Genomic DNA, 15,776 nt, shown 5'->3' on the forward strand with positions numbered 1-15,776 from the left:
ATCTGTGCTTGGTCTTAGAACAAATGAATTTGTGTGCAGGCTCTTTAAGAACAGAGTCTGTTTCTTATAGTCCTCCTTCTCTCCCGAAGTTAAGCCCTGATGCATTTCAAAGCTCCCAGTACTGATTTTCAAAGCCAGACATATGTGTGTCCATCTTTCTGGTACAGATCCCTAGGGTGGGGGTGCCCAATGTGTGGTTTGAGCTTCTTGCTCCTCAGGAGAACTTCTACAGGTACGATATTCCTCCTGCTTGTCAGTCACTCTGCCAGGGGTGTGGGTCCTGACCAGACTGCATCTCTATCCCTCTTATTTTTCTTGATGTGGTTTTTAATTTAGCTGTGGAAGAGTTGTTCTGATAGTCTTCAGCGTATTGTTGGAGAGAGTTGCTCTATATGTAGTTGCAGCCTCAGTGTATCCATGGAAGGAGGTGAGCTTTGGATCCTCCTACTCAGCAATTTTGATCCCAAGAACCACCTTCAGCCCAGTTTTAAAGTGATATTCACACCTAATAATTCTTTATTATTCTTTTAAATTATAGCAAAAATATTATTTAAGAAAGAAAATCATAGCAGCTAAAGTATATGTGATGATGGGGATGATAATGATGACAATGATGATATTATTTTGATTTGACAGCCAAGGCATAAATTAAGAATTGTGTTTGCCTACTTAGCAGGAGAGCTGAGATTAATACATAAGAGAGGATAAATAAAAGAAATCAGAAAAATGGCAAAAAGAAGCATAATTAGAGATGTAAAGAATTTATATTATATATACAATTGCTCCATATCAGATGTAAGAAGCATGGACAAACATGGACTTTCAGTTTAATTATATATGTAATTATTTTGGCATGGTAAGAAAAATTTTATAGATGTAAGATACATAGCATTTTGGTTTGTGTATTATTAAAGTTGTACAGCATACTGACAAGAAGACTACCTTAGATCACTTATAATTGATACTGTGTTTCAAGTATTTTGCACTGAATTGTGAAATATAACATATATGCTAAAGAACTTTTAAATGACTAGGTATGGTATAAAGAAGAAAAATATTGAAATCTTGTATAACTGATACTTAGATATAAAACATTAGTATCTCTGAAGCCTCCTCTCTTGCCATGCTTTTTCTTTATGCCCTGATGTGATTAACAAAGCTCAAATTTATATGATATGGGAATCCAGTTTCAGCGAAGCCAGTTTCAGCACTCATCTTACCTCTCCTGGTTTCTAGATTCACCTCGTTTTGGGAATATTCATTCTCTACTTTCTTGCCAGCTTATCTTTACATTTATGAGACTACTTTTTTGAGATATGTTATTTCACTATCATAATTGTCTACATTAGGAAGGCTTTTCAGTACTCCTTAATTCTTGTTGAAATATCAATTAATCATATATGCTTTTATATTTGAAATATAACAATAAGTATCAAATTCATTTTAATCCAAGACGGTCATATTTTATGCATGTAAATGGATTTGTAGATAATTACAGTAGACACAGGAAGATGGATAAATCATTTGTTGCTTTTATAAAGGAGAAGTTAAGCATTTATTCCTCCAGAAGTGCTATTTTAAGTATTATCCTAAAAGATATTAGGCCAGAGCATTGGAACCTAGAGAATTTTCCATGCCTAGCAAATGTGGCAACAAAACAATTCCAGAGCAGGGAAAACTTAAATTTTTATTAAAATGGACAGAGTGCCAATGCTGGTAACTGCTGAGAGAATTGTAAAGAAAAAACAAAACAAAAGAGGGTGGTACATATCAACCTGATAATCGCTCTTTATGGAATATCTAAGAGAATATAAAAGAATGCTAGAATTTGACCTATTTCTTTATTGTTTCACCTAAAATTCACCTATATGATAAAAAAACAGTTCTGTATATCTTTTCATATCATTGTTCTATTAAAATGTAACTAATTCCAGGAACTATTTGAAATGGCTAGGTCTTTCTTCTTCAATCCTTTCCTGCCCTTTGGAAAACAGAACTCAAAAATTTTTTTTCTTCTAAAGCATACATAATTTAGCTGTATCTGACATATTGATTGTTTGCATTTTATTCCTGTCTGTGCATAGGCTTGAAATAATCCTTGAAGTATTCAGGAGGAAGGTGTAGGCTGGAGGATTCCGCCTACATCACTCCTTGCTCTAGAACTTTTTCGTTTTTAGCTGTAAATTGGTAATTCTGTTAATTTTCATTTAGAGAATTTCTTGGCTTCAATCATCTGAAACATAAAAAAAACCACACATTTCTATGAATACAGGATTGACACAGAGATTGTTTTTGTTCTACTTTAAGCTTGACTATGGATTTGAGCAATTAATTGTTCAGTTATTCCTAACTACTATAATGATCAAACAAGGATATCTATTTAAAACTATTTATAAATGTAAAATCTCTTATTTAAGTGATTTTGAAACTACTTCCATCAGAATGCCTATATTTGACATTTTCAATATAAGATTCATACTAAGAGATTAAGCAGCCCTGTTTTCCAGTCTATGTTCAATCTAAAAATGTACATTTTGAATAATGTCTTTTTTTTAGAAAGTGAAAAATACAGATTTTTCAAATATAGTTGTCTTTTTTTCTGAAGCTTTTTCTTATATAAAACACTCTGAAGATGGTTACCAAGTATGACTCATTGCTGAAAAAAAAAGCAAGAAATGTGAAAGATTTTCTAAGTATCTCATTTTTTTTTAAATGTAGCATTTTTGCTGTTCACTTCCATTATTCCATGGTTGACGTTTTCAGTGGTGGGAATTCAGTGGTGTTTTGTTATACATTGTTAACTTGACATGGCCTTTGTTTGCTGTAATATGTTGTTGGTAGGAATGAATACACCTATAGGATTTGTAGCTGTTAAGACACAAGAGTAAAAATTACTATTTTAAATTATTTCTATCTGTTCCTGCAATTATTAAACCAGAAAGAATGCTTTTTTGTTTTATTTTGTTTTGTGACGAATCTCTTTGGATCATGATAGTTTTATGGAAAAGCTCATTTCCTAACTTGAAGATAAAAAGGTATAATTACAGAAGCGTTGTGTTGTGGGTTGAATTGTGTTCCTTCCCTCTCCCCAAATTCACACGTTGAAGTCCTAATCCCTAGTGTCTTATAATATAACCTATTTGGACATAGGGCGATTATGTTTAAAGAAGTAGTATGTATGACCTTAATCCAATCTAATTGGTGTCTTTATAAGGAGAGGAAATTTGGACACTCAAAAAAGATATCAGAAAATATGAGGAGAGTTGAGATGGTGACCATCTGCAAGCCAAAGAGAGTCTTCAAGAGAAACCAAACATAATGACACCTTAATCTTGAATTTTTAACCTCTAGAGTTATGAGAAAATAAATTTCTATTGTTTAAGCCACCACTCTGTAGTATTTAGTTATGGTAGCTCTAATATTCTTTTTTTTTAAGATTTTATTTATTTATTTGAGGGAGAGAGAATGAGAGACAGAAAGCACATGAGAGGGAAGAGGGTCAGAGGGAGAAGCAGACTCCCCACCAAGCCGGGAGCCCGATGCGGGACTCGATCATCATGACCCCAGCCGAAGGCAGTCGCCTAACCAACTGAGCCACCCAGGCACCCGGTAGCTCTAATATTCTCTAGGTGGGTAGGATGGCACAACTGTCATATTTTAATGGTTGAGAGCAAAGAAAGGATCACATGGAGTTAATGGCATATACACCCAGACACAAAAGATGTGACATTTTCTGATTGGAAAATTCTGAATATGGTTTGAAAGACACAACAGGATGTGAATTTGGTGACTGAGAAGGTATCAAATTGTGAAAAGCTCCCTATGCCTTGGTTATGTGGTTGATTTTTAATCTGTGGATAATAAAGAGCTATCACACACATTTTCAAGAAAAAGAAATGAATGAGTAGAAGAATACAAGGCTCAAGCGATGAAAGAAAATTTTGTGTTCAGGAAAGACATTCTAAAGGATTACTATTATTTTTTTTTTAAAGTTTAAAAATCATCATGTGATTTCCTTGTCCTGGAAAAATCTAGGAAACGTAACTATGAGGAATACTCCTGATTCAGAAACGATTTAAAATAAGTTCTAAACAAATAATTACAAATACTTTTCTTAATGACGGAGTTAATAAATACATTTGGCAGAAGAAGCACTGCATGGTTTTAGTGTTATAAGGTAATTAATACCTGATGCAACTTTTCACTGCCCCAACCAATGATAACTGTTTTTCTAAATTTTTATTTTAAGCTGTGTTTCTGAATAGATTTGACTGATGTTTAGCATTTGTCAATAAAAGGAGGCTATGGAGGTGCTTGGGTGGCTCAGGTGTTAAGCATCTGCCTTCAGCTCAGGTCATGATCCCAGTGTCATGGGATCAAGCCCCACATCCGGCTCTCTGCTAGCAGGGAGTCTGCTTCTCCCTCTCCCACTCCCCCTGTTTATGTTCCCTCTCTCGCACTCTCTCTCTCTCTGTCAAATAAGTAAATAAAATCTTAAAAAAAAAGGAAGCCCTGAATAGATTCAAAGAATCCATTATTTTGTCTCATTTGAAGAATGATGAGGTAAAGGAATTCCATTAAAATTTTGAGGTATTTTAGGAATCTTAATTTAAAGATAAAATCCAGTGGAGAAAACAACAACAAAAAAAATGCTGTGAATGGACTGAAACTTGCCTGAAACACCAAGGCATAAAAGTAGTGTAAGTTATTTGTGATATAAAAGTACCTGTAGCTCTGAGATCCAGGAAAGAAAGAAAACAGAAAAAGAAAAGGACTTTGATAGATGCCTTATAGCCCTCAGATTCCCAGGAGCTTTGATTCTGTTTCTTTCTTTATCTATCTTGGGACTGTTACATAATCTGATGTCTGAGCCACCAAAGCACCTCTGAACTAATGCCACTGAGCCCTGAGTCTTTCAGGGTTAATTATGGGAAAAATATAGTACTTAAGAGAAAGGTAAAAATGAATTACCTACCTGAAATATCCTTTCAGGTTTATGACTCTCAGGATGCAGAAATATTTTGTTCCTAGTTTCTAATGGCATCCATGATGTCAAGACTTAGTGTAAGAATGCACTTAGAGTGACATTTATGTTAAAGAAAGCTGCCAAGACCAAAGTATCTAGAAAATTGGTTCACTATGAGAATTGCCTTATGAAAGAAATGCAAAAATTCATGCAGTTGTGGACTGAGTGTGATATACAATGTATGGTTGGGGCACCATTTGATTTCATTTTTATTTAATAGGGTCTTTGGAAAAATAAACTGTCTTACCTCTAAGTATGCTTGCATGTGCAGACTGCTTTATGAAGAGACTGGTTTAACTGATGGTCACAACAAATTCATTATGAATACTTTCGGGAGAAGAAAACCTCACTGAGGTGCCTCTTCTGTAACAGGAATTCTGAAAGTGATTGAAAAACTATGCTGGGTGTCTAGGTTCTCTTAAATCTCCATAAAGGCAAAAAGCTATTAAAGGCATATTTCTTTTTTTTTTAAGATTTTACTTATTTATTTGAGAGAGAGAGAATGAGAGATAGAGAGCACGAGAGGGAAGAGGGTCAGAGGGAGAAGCAGACTCCCTGCTGAGCAGGGAGCCCGATGTGGGACTCGATCCAGGGACTCCAGCATCATGACCTGAGCCGAAGGCAGTCGCTTAACCAACTGAGCCACCCAGGCACCCTAAAGGCATATTTCTAATTTCCCATATTTTTACAATGTAATTTTTTAAAAACCAAGAAAGCAGTCAATAAGAAAGTTAAATGCCATTTTTAAATAAGGAAGCTAGCCTTAGATTGCAAAATAAATTATTTTTTGTTGTTGTTAATGTTCTGCTAGAAAACCTGGATTTCTTGCAAGTACATTTCTATGGCTTTTCAAGGAGATGTATTGATGGGGAAAGAATATTCTCATTATTATTTTTTTTGTCCTACAGGTAACATATTTACATATTTGCTTTTTTCAGCTTGCCTCTTTATACAAGGGAACATCTATGCAGCTTGAGTAATTTTTTTGTCTGGTTGTGTGACATTCTCAAGTGACCCCTTTCCAGGGTCCATGGAAAATTTAGTGGTAATGTGAATGAGAACTTCTTGGACTGGTTATAAAAAAAAATTCAAATTTCAACAGAAAAATACCAATAGGCAGTAAGAAAATATGCTTTCTCTGAGTAGGCTCATATGTTTGAGAAGATTCTACTATATCCCTACTTTTGTTTTTCTGTCTCATAACTGTCACAGCTGTCAGTCATTCAAATTGCCTTTCACATATGTAAGGTTTGAGGTTCTAATCAGATCTAACTCAGGTGATTGGGTGCCCTATTACTGTGTCTAAGCAGCTTAATGATTTGAAGGATTTAAGTAATATGCTCTGAACCAATTTAATTCACATTTGATTTTGAATTGCTTTTTTTTCCACTGGAACAATAGTATGGAAGTCAGAATTACATAACTAGAATAATTTCAGGGGTCCATTTCATTTCCAGAGTAGAGCCTAAGCAATTAATTATTTTCTGATTGGTGGCTGGGGTGTGTGGGGGGTGAGGGGTGAGTGTTGGAGTGGGCTGGGCAAAATTCCCAAAGAAAGGCAATTTGTGTTTTATCTAGATTACTTTACTCTGAGTATTTCTCACAGTTATTGATAACAGCCACATGAATCCTATTTCAATATTCTACCAAGCATATAATACACATTAATTTATCTATTCATTCATTAATTTATTTTTTTCATTCAATGACTATCAAGCTACATTCTGGGACTCATGCTGGGCACAAGAAATACAAAAATGCTTAAGATTGAGTCTGTTTTTATGGAGGCTATTAGCTGGTAGTGAGATATTTCAAAATCAATATTTAAAAATGTTAAAAATAGAAATTTTATTCTCTGTGATGTATAATAGATTTATTTGACAATATTATAATTAGACATGGTTTCATGATGTTTTTCCTGGCTGTCTTTAGACTCTTATTTCTTATCACTCAGGCTTACTTTTTATGTTATATGAATATTAAACAGATTTAGCTCTTCAAAATTCCTCATGTTATACCCTTTGCATAATATTTTCTTTCCCTTCATTCTGTTCATCATAATCATTTTTGACACAGTCAATAAATTAAGCAGGCACATCATTTAATTTTATTAATGGTGACACTTGAGAGTTGTATGTTTTTTCTTCTATTTTTTAAAATATTTAAAATACACTCTGGGAACAATCCCTTGACAAATATTGTTAAAAGTTTATTTAAGAGTTTGATTTTTAATTTATATTTTAGGAGGTAGGAAATAAATAGACAATATAATTTACACATCCAAAAATACCCACAGAAATGTTAAGTCATAAATTAATTATGTAAAAAAGTGAATGTCTTATCAGGATTTTAGAGTTATTTATATTTTTGTCTTGTTGTGGAGGATAAGTTAATATTTTAAACTGTCTAGATCATGGTTTGTGTGCATTTGTAGTTGCTGTTTTGTGATTTTTATTTTTTTCAACTTTATTGCACTATAACTGACAAAATTATAAGATAGTTAAAGTGCACAATGTGATGATTTGGTACACACACTCATTATGAAAGGATTCCCCCCCAATGAGTTAATACATTAATCATCAAACTTGGTGTGTGTGAACATTTAAGTAAGTTCTACTCTTAAGCAAATCTCAGTTATACAATAGAGTGTTGTCAAGTATGGTTGCCAGGTTATACATTAAGTACTCAGCCCTTCGTCTTACTGCTTAAAGTTTGTACCTTTTTAGCAACCTCTCTCTATTTTTTTTGTCCCCCAGCCCCTGACAACCACTTTTCTACTCTATTTCTATGAGGCCGGCCCCCCTACCTCCCTCCCTCCCTCCGTCCCTTCCTTTTTTTTTTTCAATGAATTTTTTCTTCTCTCTTCTCTTCTCTTTTTCTCTTCTCTTCTCTTTTTTGCTTTTTATTTTAATTCCAGTTACTTAACATAGTGTTATATTAGTTTCAGGTGTACAACATAGTGATTCAACAATTCCATACATCACCCTGTGCTCATCACAAAAAAATGCACTCCTTAATCCCCATCACCTATTTAACCCATTAACTCACTCCCACCCCTCTGGTAACCATCCATTTGTTTTCTATAATTAAGAATATTTTTCTTGGTTTCTCTCCCTTTTGCCTTTGCATTTTTGTTTTGTTTCTTAAATTCCACATATGAATGAAATCATATGTCTTTCTCTGATGATTTATTTTGCTTAGAATTATGCTGTAGCTCCATCTATATCATTGCAAATCGCAAGATTTTGGTCTTTTTGGTTGAAAAATATTCCAGTGTGTGTGTGTGTGTGTGTGTGTGTGTGTGTGTGTGTGTGTGTATCCCATCTTTATCCATTCATCATTTGATGGACAGTTGGGTTGCTACCATATCTGGGCTACTATAAATAATGCTGCTGTAAACATAGGACTGAATGTATCCCTTTGAATTAGTGTTTTTGTGTTCTTTAGATAAATACCCAGTAGTGTGATTCCTGGTACATAGGGGAGTTCTATATTTAACTTTTTGAGGAACCTCCATACTGTTTTCCACAGTGGCTGCTCCAGTTTGCCTTCATATCAACAGTGCAAGAAGGGTCTTTTTCTCCTTTTTCTCCACAGCCTCATCAGCACCTGTTATTTCTTGTGTTGTTGATTTTGGCCATTCTGACAGGTGTGAGGTAATATCTCATTGTAGTTTTGATTTGCATTTCCATGATGGTAAGTGCTGATGAACATCTTTTTATATGTCTGTTGGCCATCTGTTATCTTTGGAGAAATATCTGTTTCTGTCTTCTGTCCATATTTTAATTAGATTATTTGTTTTTTGGGTGTTGAGCTGTATAAGTTCTTTATATAATTTGGAGACTAAGACTTTCTTGGATATGTCATTTGCAAATATCTTCTCCCATTCCATAGGTTGCCTTTTAGTTTTGTTGATTGTTTCCTTTGCTGTGCAGAAGCTTTTTCTTTGGATATTGTCCCAATAGTTTATTTTTGGTTTTGTTCCCCTTACCTCAGAAGACATATCTAGAAAAAAGTTGCTATGGGCAATAAGAGGTTACTAACTGTGTCCTCTTTTAGGATTTTTATGGTTTCAAGTCTCACATTTAGGTCTCTAATACTTTTGAATTTACTTTTGTGTATGGTGTAAGAAAGTGGTCCGGTTTTTTTTTTTTCTTTTGCATGTTGCTGTTCAGTTTTCTCAATACCATTTGTTGAAGAGACTGTCCCTTTCCCATTGGATAATCTTTCCTGCTTTGTGAACAATTCATTGACCATATAATTGTGGATTTATTTCTGGGTTTTATATTCTGTTCTATTGATCTATATATCTATTTTTGTGCCAGTACCATACTGTTTAGAGTACTACAGCTTTGTACTATAACTTGAAGTCTGGAATTGTGATGCCTCCAACTTTGCTTTTCTTTTTCAAGATTGCTTTGGCTATTCAGGGTCTTTTCTGGTATCAAACAAATTTTGGAATTGTTTGTTCTGGTTCTGTGAAAAATTCTGTTGGTATTTTGATGGGATTGCATGAAATGTGTAGATTACTTGGGTAGTATAGACATTTTAACAATATTTTTTCAATCCATGAACATAGAGTTTCTTTCCATTTCTGTGTCATCTTCCATTTCTTTCATCAATGTTTTATGGTTTTAGAGGACAGGTCTTTCATCTCTTTGGTTAGATTTATTCCTGAGTACCTTATTATTTTTGGTGAAATTGTAAATGGGATTGTTTTATTAGTTTCTCTTTCTGCTCCTTTATTATTGGTGTATAGAAATGCAACAGATTTCTGTACATTGATTTTGTATCCTGAGACTTTACTGAATTTGTTTATCAGTTCTAGTAGTTTTTTTGGTGAAGTCTTTTAGGTTTTCTAGATATAATATCATGTCATCTGCAAATAGTGAAAGTTTTACTTCTTCCTTACCAATTTGGATACCTTTAATTTCTTTTTATTGTCTGATTTCTGTGACTAGGACTTCCAGTACTATGTAGAATAAAGGTGGTAAGAATGGCTATCCTTGTCTTTTTCCTGACCTTGGGGGGAAGCTCTCAGTTTTTTCCCACTGAGGATGATGTTACTTGTACATTTTTCATATATGGCCTTTATTATATTGAGATATGTTCTCTATAAACCTGCTTTGTTGAGGGTTTTTATCTTTTTTTTTTTGTCTAAATGTTTTTATTTGAAACAAATAGTTGCACCAAGCAAGAGCTTACTTTCCCCACTCCAAATTAAAACGGAGCCTAACGGGCAAACGTCATTTGGCAGAACAGTTCCAGTATGTGAACATCCTTCTACTCCCTGTGGTTGGGGAAACTTTATTCATCAGCAGTCAGTCTTACACAAAATATTAACCCCAAAGTACTAATGTCACATAAAAGAAAGTGGTCTTATTTCATGTGTGGGGCAGTATGTTCTATAAATGACAAAAGGTAGGAGAAGCACAAACACAACCTACACGTAAAAAAAAAAAAACTAAATAGTTCAAAGAATTTTCCATCCCCCCCCCCCTTGCTCCCATCATAAAAAGTAGGGCTGGGGTCTGACACTCAGAAATGGTTTTTATCCTGGCCATTTGCAAAGTGTTTGCCCATCTGACTTGCATCATTAGGGTTATGGATAAAAGTTCATTCACTTTGAAGAGAGGTGTATCTACTCCTTCCTCCTCTTCTTGCCTTCATGCTCATGTTCCTTGGGGTGGCTACTATCTGAGGGTCTTTTAGAGCCACCATGCTGTTTGGTTTCTTCCAAAAACTTGTCCAAACCAAAAGGATCTTCCTCAAACTGAACTGGTCCTTCTCGGCCTCTTTGCCTACGGTCTGAACCAGAAAACTCCTTAACGGGAACAAATCTGTTGGTCTTTATTCTGGCTTCTAGGTCATCACCATACATGTCCTTGTCCAGATTTTTACTGGGCCTGTAAATACTCTGGGCCATATCTTTACCACCTCTCCAGGTTTGATCATAAATGTTGTAAATTTCATCTTCTCCACCTGCAAAACCACTGTCCATACCCTTGGACTGGTTGAAAAGCCTTTGGTCATACTGAACTTCATTGGACATTCGAGGATTGGGCACACCAAGAGCAATGATTTCACTGATATCTCAATTTCCATTTCCCTATGGTTTCTACCTCTTCTCAGGAGACGCCCTGGAAAGATTCCCGTCGTGCAGTCTCTCTTTCGCCTGTTGCCGGATTTCATCCCTCTCACGTACCTCCCCATCCTGTTTTTCCACATGGGTTTTGATCCCAGCTCTTCTCTCCCTGGCTTTCTGGGCCATTTCTTTAAGTTTCTCTTCATGTTTCTCCTTTTCTTTTTTGAGCCATCTTTCTCTACTTGAGCACGTGTTTCTACAACTTCATGAGCCTTCTGATCAGCAATATAGAGGGCTTCAGCCAGCTTGGCAAAGTTCTCATTGATGTGAACTGTCTGCAGACCTCTTTAATGGAATTGTATACCCCTTTGCATTTTTCCAGTTTGAAATACAAGGAAGGATCTTCCACTCTTGTTGCTCCTTCATGGTCATATTTTGGCTAGGAGAATGCATGACAGGTGAGGAGGGGAAGGTGGTCCTCGGGGAATTTTCTTATTAATCTTGAACCTTGGAGGCTCCATTGGCTCTTTCTGCATTTCCACCATCTGAATAACTCTCTGTTTAGCTCCAGAGTTGAAAACCACTGCTTGTTGAGATGGTGTGTGTCGAATATGTTGGGCAGGAGCCAGTTTATCAGCAGCTCGAACTGGCATGGCTGTGGCAACCTTCTGTGATACAGATTTTTCTAAGGCTACCCTTGTCTTTTCCGTTATCTCTTTAATGGCTTCTTTATCAGGTCTTTGCAGGTCTGGGTCATCTGCATTCTTGACTTCCTTGGGAACCAGGTCAGTATACTTGCTATAAATGACCTTGTCTTTTGACTGTCCTTGCCGAGCAATTGCATCATACTTAATTTTTCCTTCAGCAACCACCGGAATGTCCAGTGCATTTGACATTTTTTTTCTTTCACCCCATATCCAGTGGATACTGGGCCACATGGATCTCTGGAAAAGCACCTCCACCTCCAAAATCCTCTAATAACTGAGGTATCCAGCATTTCCAGTACCCGTATGGGGTAGGTTCTCTTCAGGAGGAGACCAGTGAGGTCTGTCATGATCTCTGGGATCTTGCCTTTTCTTCAGCCTCACGCTGGTCCTGAGATAGCTGAGTAGGTGCAGGTAAAAAGCTGGTGAGCGCCATCTTCTGCTTCTTCCGACGGTTTTTATCTTGAAAGGATGTTGCTCTGTCAAATGCTTTTTCTGCATCTACTTAAATAATCATATGTTTCTTATCTTTTTTCTTATTGATGTGTTGTGTAACATTGATTGATTTGTGAATATAGAACCACCCTTGCAACCCAGGAATAAATCCCATTTGGTTGTGGTGAATGAATTTTTTTAGTGTATTGTTGGATTTGGTTTACTAGTATTTTTTGAGGATTTTTTGCATCTCTGTTCATCAGGGATATTGGCTTATGGTTCTCTTTTTTAGTGGTGTCTTTGTCTGGTTTTGGCATCAGGGTAATGCTGGCTTCATAGAATGAATTTGGAAGTTTTCCTTCCTTTTCTATTTTTTGAAATAGTTTGAGAAGAATGGATATTAAGTCTTCTTTAAATGTTTGGTAGAATTTGCCTGTGAAGCCATCTGGTCCTGGGCTTTTGTTTGTTGGGACTTTTGCTTTTTGATTATGGATTCAATTTACTCACTGGTTATCAATCTGTTCAAATTTTCTATTTCTTCTGATCAATTTTGGCAGTTTATATGTTTCTAGGAATTTATCCATTTCTTCTAGGTTGTCCAATTTGTTGGCATATAATTTTACCTAATATTCTCTTATACTTGTTTGTGTTTCTGTGGTGTCAATTGTTATTCATCCTCTCATTTGTGATTTTATTTGGGTTTTTCTCTTTTTGATAATTCTGGCTAGAGTTTATCAATTTTATTAATTTTTTTTCAACAAACCAGCTTCTGGTTTCATTGATCTATTGTTTGTTTAGTTTCTATATGATTTATTTCTGCTTTAATCTTTATTATTTCCTTTCTTCTGCTGGCTTTAGGCTTCATTTGTTCTTTTTCCAGCTCTTTTAGGTGTCAGGTGAGGTTGTTTGAGGTTTTTTTTTGCTTCTTGAGATAAACCTATATTGCTATAAACTTCCCTCCTACAACCACTTTTGCTGCATCCCAGAGGTTTTTGGACCATTGCATTTTCATTTTCATTTGTTTCCATGTAGTTTTTGATTTCTTCCTTTATTTCATCATTGACCCATAAATTGTTTAGTAGCATTTATTTAACCTCCATGTATTTGTGGCCTTTCCAGATTTTTTTCTTGTGGTTAACTTCTAGTTTCATAGTATTATATTCAGAAAAGATGCATGGTATGATTTCACTCTTTTTGAATTTGTTGAGGCTTGTCCAATGGGCTAATATGTGATCTCTTCTGGAGAATGTTCCATGTGCACTTGAAAAGAATGTGTATTCTGCTGTTTTAGGATGGAATGTTCTGAATACATCTGTTAAACCCATCTTTTCCAGTGCATCATTCAAAGTTATTTTTCCTTGTTGATTTTCTGTTTGGATGATCTGTCCATTGATGTAAATGGGGTGTTAAAATCCCTTACTATTATTGTATTATTATCAATTAGTTCCTTTCTATGTGTATGAACTGTTTTATGTGTTTGGGTTCTTTTATGTTGGGTGCATAAATATTTATAATTGTTATATCTTCTTATTGGATTTTCCCCTTTATTATTATATAGTGTCCTTCTTTGTCTCTTGTTACAGTCTTTGTTTTTATGTTTATTTTGTCCAATATAAATATTACTACTCTGGCTTTCTTTTGACATCCATTTGCATGATAGATGTTTCTCCATCTCCACACTTTCAATCTTTAGGTCTAAAATGAGTCTCTTGTGGACAGCATATAGATGAGTCTGGCAGAGGCTGCTGTCTCTTTAGGGGTGGCAACCCAGCTATCACTTGCCCTCTTGGATTGCCCTGTCCTGAATCAGCTGAATTTTAAAGCTCTAGACTCCAAGTCCCACTGGTTTTAAAAAACTCACAGAATTCAACCTCTCTGGTTTTAAAACCAAGTATTTTGGGGATTAATCTTCCCTGTGGAAGTTCCCTGATGCAAGGGCTCATTTCTCTGCCCTCTCCTCACACACATCTCCCTCCCTCCTGGAGGCAGCCTCCCTCCACCCTTCTGACTTTCCTAACCTTTCAGATGTAGCTTCTTTTCTATATTGAGTTGTGGAGTTTGTTCTGCCAGTCTTCAGATCATTCTCCAGTTTATTGACTTGGATGTGAATAGTTTAAATTTGTAAATATAGGCCATGGGGCACTCATGGTCCTCCTATTCCACCTTCTTCCCCCAGAGCTAGAACCAGTTTTGGTGAGCCTTTGATGCTGACATTTAAGTTGAGTAGTGTTCTTCCTCCTCCAGTTCTCTTTTAGTGTAGTGTCCTTGTCTGGCTTTGGTATCAACAGGGTAATGCTGACTTCATAAAATAAGTTTGGAATGTCCCTTCCTTTTTTTTTATTATAGTGCGCAAAAAATTTATATTAGTTTTTCTTTAAATATTTAGTGGAATTTTACCAGCATAACCATGTGGTCCTGGAATTTCTTTGGGTGCTCTTGTGCCCATTAAGAACTGCTTCTATATCTGTTACAGTCCTGTGTGATTTATGAATGCAAGCCCCACTGGTTATTAGAGCCAGGCTCTCTGGGATCCTCAGACAGGAGCCATAAAAGCTGAAAACCATAAACGTATGCAAGCTCTTCCAGGGAGTTATTGGTATCTTGGTGTGAAGCAGAGGGAGAAACTGGAGATGTCTACCATTTTTCCCAGTCTCTCGGGAAAATAGTCCCTAAATATGTGCTAAATTAGAAGTCTGGCCCTCAATCCATAGCTTTTAAAGTATGTAGCTGGACTCCTTTCAGACAAAAACTGAGAGATGATCAGGCTTTGTTCCCTATACACTGAGGCCTGGGGGAATAGCTGCTACAAGTGCTCATGTGCTTGTTAGCAACTGCTGTATGTTTGCTGTAATCATGTGGGTCTCCTGGATGTAAGCCTCATTAGTTTTCAGAGCTGGGTGTATTGGGGGACACATCCCTTAGGTGGAAGTCTTAAAGGTTGGGGCACTAGATGTGTGATCCAAACCCTTTGCTGCTTAGAGAGAAGCTGGGAGTTGGGGAAAGGGGGTTCTCTCCCAATTGTATGTCACTATGCTGGAGGTGTTGTTTATGGTGGGAGTGCCTCAGCTTTTCCTACCCACTTCGATGTGACTGTATTCTCACTTACCCAGTGTTTAGGGGTTGTTCAACCACTTTTTGGATTTTGTTCAGTGGTAATTGCTTCATGTAGAGCTGTACATTCAATATACCTATGGTTGAAGGCTAGTTCAGGAGCCTCTTATATTGCTATCTTGGTCCATTCCCAACTGTAATTTTGATTTTTAATTTAAATACAAGTGTCAGAGACTGTTTTCATTCTATTAAAATAACTAGTACTAAAGTTTGGCCCTTTTTCATAAGCTACTAAAAAATTGGGCAAAATATAAAACAAAACAAGTACTTTCATGCATTGGACCACAGGAACTCTGATTCTGAGAAAGGGGAAACATATGATGAGAGTCCTGTAATTTCCCCGGGTGATTTCTGAGGTGATTTCCCTGGCAGTAATGTATCTAGGAAGTCGGTGCAAAGTATAGCAGTCTAGCTG

General features: G+C 36.0%; 1 pseudogene; it reads right to left on the minus strand.

Moving 5' to 3' along the window:
• Positions 1–10,537: 10,537 nt before the first annotated feature.
• On the minus strand, positions 10,538–12,258 carry LOC112821160 (SNW domain-containing protein 1 pseudogene; annotated as a pseudogene).
• Between the last annotated feature and the right edge of the window lie 3,518 nt (positions 12,259–15,776).

This window comes from Callorhinus ursinus, unplaced genomic scaffold, assembly GCF_003265705.2.
Source record: "Callorhinus ursinus isolate GAN/ISIS: 27379988/994484 unplaced genomic scaffold, GSC_fseal_2.0 scaffold1, whole genome shotgun sequence".
NCBI lineage: Eukaryota > Metazoa > Chordata > Mammalia > Carnivora > Otariidae > Callorhinus > Callorhinus ursinus.